Raw genomic sequence first — 4,659 nt, 5'->3', positions numbered from 1 at the left:
TTTCTCCAGAGAGTAATCCAAAAACGTATTTAGACCATTGTTAGCAAAGTTCACAGCAAGTTTCTTCACAACACAGCTTCAAACCTTTTTAAACATGACTTCGGAGTAACTGTAATGGCAGGATGAGGAAAATATTCTGATAGCAGAAAGTGTTTTGCTGGCACTGTCGTCCAAGGCTCCGAGATCACAGCCCATCATCCCAGCAAGGCTCAGGTTGCTCTAGGGATGTTTTAGTCCTTCCTAAAAATCTTATGCTGCAAAATCAATTACAATACTCTGAAGCATAAATGTTAGTGAATGAATATTTGCAAATTAGGTTTTCTCAAAAAATTTTTGGAACATAGAAGTAGCCTTAAATGGTTAGGGTAGTCTTTCATCTACTTAACTTTTTTTATTAAAGAAAAAATATGGAACACTTTGTGCATTTTTGTCTCTTCCTTGAATAGGAGCCATGGTAATTTTCTCTATATTACTCCAATTTTAGTGTATGTGCTGCCGAAAGGAGTATATTTGTCGCTTACGTTTTAAAAGAAATCAAAATACTTAGTTCTACCCTCTTTTCTGGTGTTCCCTTATCTCACAAAAGGGTGTTAAGAGTGAATCACTACCGTGCCCTCCCCCCAACCCCCCCCTTATCCCCTCATTCCCCCAGGGAGGTTGAGGCCCTCCATGGGGGAGGGCACGGGAGGAGGGGAGGGAAAGGGAGAGGGATCTGGAACTGACTTGTGAAGCAACCTTGTTTCTTATCTAAATTTAAACTGGAAAATAAAATATAAAAAAAATTAACATGAAAAAAAAAAGAATGCAGGTGCCCACAGAGGCCAGAAGAGGAAAAAAAAAAAGGACACAAAGAAACTCAAAGAATGAGACATTTTAATGCAAGTTACACAGAATCTGTAAGATGGGGATGGAATGTATTCATCTCAGAAGGGCATAAGACGAGAGAAGACCAACAGGGTATGAAACAAGATTGTCCATTTTCAGAGTTAGCAGCAGTTTCTAATGTTATGACTGACAGTTTAATATACTTTTGGGTTTCTCAGTTTGGAAGAACAAATGTATAAAATAATAATGCCTCAATAAAATATAAAACCCTAATCAGGGAAGAAAGAAAAAAAAAGAGTGAATCACTACCATAACAAAGCCTTAAGATGCATCTTTGAAACCAGGTGTGGTGGTGAATGTGCCTGCAGTATCAGGACTCCCTGACACTGAGGCAAGACCCTGTTTCAAATAAACAAAAACAAATAGAACAGAAAAGCATGTTTGAAAAACATGACTTTTAAATTGTTTTCCTTTGTTTGGGTCTGGAGATTAAAGCCAAGGCCTTTCCCAGGCTAAGCAAGCCCTAAACCACACCTGTAGCCCTGGATCTTGTAAATTCTTAACTAAAATTGTCTGGTGAAATATTTGATTATATATATACACATACATATGTGTTATTTTCACACTAGCAAGATTATTTTTTGGGTTTTCGAGAAAGGGTTTCTCCGTGGCTTTGGAGGCTGTCCTGAACTAGCTGTTGTAGACCAGGCTGGTCTTGAACTCACAGAGATCTACCTGCCTCTGCCTCCTGAGTGCTGGGACTAAAGGCGTGTGCCACCACCACCTGGCAAGATTTTTGATGAGAAAAATTCACGTGTAGAACTGGCAAGTATATGTTGACTTGAATACAAAATGCTGCCAGTGCTAATATTTTCTGGTGTTATAGATGTAAATTCTGTTTTTCATTTAAATTAAATTATTTTTATTAATTGTGTATGTGTGTGTTCAAACTGTCACATGTGTAGAGGACAGAGGGAAACACGAGTGAATTCTTTCTCTCCTTTCTGGGATCTGGGGTTGAACTGAGGTCTTCAGGCTTGGTAGCAAGCACCTTAACCTTCTCAGCCATCTCACTGGCCCTAAATTCAATTATTGTTAATTGATAATCACTAAACTTTCAAGACCTAACTATTAGTGAGTTTTGATGTGGCATATTACATAACACTTATTATATTCTTATGAGCAATGAAATATGAATATGAACAATACACCTGCAATCCCAACATTTGGACCGTTGAGGCAGGAGAATTATCAAAACAATGATAATAATGAATAAAGTAAATAAAAACACAACAGCAAGTGCGCCACAAGAAAAGCAACCTAGAAAGAGTCCTTTTCCAACAAGACAAGCCACGCTTCAGCTTTCTAATTCAGAAGAGCAAGCACATTCAGGGAGGTAGAAATTACCAATCAGAGCCGGACACAGGAAAAGCAGCGTTATCGCCAGTCCTTGCTTGCTGGGCTGTGGGCGATGTACACAAGCGTGGAGGCCAGGCGATCTTAGTGCCCCCCACCCCCTTGCTGGGTAGCGTAGCCTAGTGACTTAGTGTGTCTGTCCTGAGTTTATCATTTATACAATGGGGATAAAAGCTTCTATAGCCCAACGTTTGCTTTTCGCTGCCCGGTCCCAGGTAAGCACTTAGTGCTGGTACCATCGTCATTACAGAGTAGCACTTTCTGTTTTCACCAAGCACTTCTACGCACTCTTTCATTTGAGAGAGGCTCCTGGGTGAGACCACACAACTTTTATGATAGAGCTGTGTACAAGTATTTAATAGGCATGATCGTTACTTAACTTGCTCAGAGCGAAAGAGGGGAGATTTTATTCCTCTTGCTTCCATGGAAGCTCTCTGTGCATTAGAGGCTCTTTTTTCTCCCCACTTAAATTCAGTCTAACTTCAAACCATTTGAAGACACGATTTCATTCATTCACCCTTGTCAAGCTTTATTCTCCAAAGCTGTCTTTTATCCCCACCCTACAGATGGGAAAGAGAAACGCGTGGTGACTCTCCCACGGCTAGAGGACACTGAGGCCCGCACCTCGCCCTCACTTTCCGACGGAATGTGGCACCCACTGGCTCTGCAGGGTCCTGAGCATTTCCAGTCTTGTTTGTAAGCTTCTGAATGCGGAGAAATGAAAAGAAGGCGTCGATACAGCGGTGGTGCGAAGCCTTTGGTAGCGGCCTTGCCATCCAGCCTCAGTCGTTTATGCCTTTAATCTTCTCAGTGACCCGCAAGTGTTAAAACCATTTTTAAAAGTACCTTGTAACCTCCAACCTGAAGAAGAAGAAAAATGGCTCAGGGAGCAGTTAAAAGCCCCATTATAGGTTGAGTCATTTTTTTTTTTATGGGATTTTTCTGAAAGCCCTCACTTTTCACCCAAAGGTTGAAACTTTTTTTTCTCCTAGTCTGGATGGAGTTAGATCCTTGCCAGAAGGAAGCAAAGTAATGCTAGTGAGAGTTGAGGCAAGACCTACGTGGGCACAGTATTTCCGTGCTTCACGAGACTTTTCTAGAAAGCACACACCAACTGTTGTGTTCACTTGTACCAAAACATGCCGCTCAGAGTGGCAACCAATTTGCATACTCAGCAAAAATACGTGCCTGCAGTTTTGCTCATTGACAAATTTCAGGGTTTTTTTTCCTGGTTCCAGAAAGTGTTCCAAAATATTTGTGGGAAAGGGGCACATATGTATAGAACCCGTCAGTCCATTTTGATTTATATGACTTATGTACATTGTTCTTTATGAACGGCTTCCTTATAATTAGGTGTTTAATTTAGAACAGAACCTGTGACTTCAATAACCTCAAGACACAGGCTTAAGACATTAAACATTTTGGGGTCTGATGGTGAATATAACTGATTGCAAAGAAAGAATTTCATGGGATCATTAAGAAAGAAAGGAGAACAGTATCTTCTGCAAAGAAAAGCTAATTTCTGATTTCCAAAATTGTGATTGTTTTTGTAAAAATGATTCTGTCTCAAGGAGTGTGGTAGGGGGAAAAAGGTCTTTAATTTGGGTATCTACCCAGAGCACATATTTTGAAAAGTAAGAATCAAACTCTCTCTCTCTGAACGCTTTGTTGCTGAGGGTGTATGTCATAGGCAAGTCTGGAGATAAAGCTGTTGTGCACAAGTCTCGAAGACCCTCAGAGACCACCAAGGAGACAGACTCCACCAAACTGCAAATGCAAGGCTTTATTGTTTAATCCTATCGGTGGGGACTTTGTCCAGCCAGCTAGCTGATGCAGCAGCTACCTGGAGGAATCAAAGTCCCTTGTATATTGCCAGAATTTTAAAGGAAAAAAAAAACCACAGAATTACATCAGTAGGTATGGGTCAGATACTGATTGGTTGACATTTGGGGAACAATTAGGGGAATTTCCCAGAGTCAGGGCAACTGGTTTGTTAGTATTTTGGATTGGTTGGCTACAGATGGGAGCATTGGTGGTTTCTATGGCTTTGTCTGTTACTTGCAGGTAACCTGTTCTCATTGGCTGGTGCTGGGAGGGAGCATTCTGTGATTTCTATGGCTTTGTTACTTGGAGGTTGTTTGTTGCTAAACACAATTTCCAGGAAGGTTGTCTTGTAGTTTTGCTCACAACACAAGAACTAGTGGCTAGGGGACTGGATTTATTCTGAAGGCTTTTCTACAACCTTTACGTTTATATAGTTTCTTTCTGGTATTAATAATAAAAGTTGAATGGGAACTTAAGGCTTTGCTACATTTATACAATTTCTCCCTAGTGTGGTTTATTAGAAGTGAAGCCTTTGAGTTTAGCTTACCTCTTTCAAAAACCAAGTTGAAAGGGAAATAAACTAATGATACCAAG

General features: G+C 40.5%; 1 non-coding gene across 1 annotated transcript; it reads right to left on the bottom strand.

Annotated features, from left to right (window-relative positions):
• Positions 1-401: 401 nt before the first annotated feature.
• LOC121139549 lies at positions 402-508 on the bottom strand. Its single transcript, XR_005876465.1, has one exon. It is a non-coding gene; the product is annotated as a U6 spliceosomal RNA (small nuclear RNA).
• Between the last annotated feature and the right edge of the window lie 4,151 nt (positions 509-4,659).

This window comes from Mesocricetus auratus, unplaced genomic scaffold (assembly GCF_017639785.1).
Source record: "Mesocricetus auratus isolate SY011 unplaced genomic scaffold, BCM_Maur_2.0 Super-Scaffold_15014, whole genome shotgun sequence".
Taxonomy (NCBI): domain Eukaryota; kingdom Metazoa; phylum Chordata; class Mammalia; order Rodentia; family Cricetidae; genus Mesocricetus; species Mesocricetus auratus.
The sequence above is the reverse complement of the archived record's forward strand: the minus strand, read 5'-3'. Positions and strand labels throughout refer to the sequence as shown.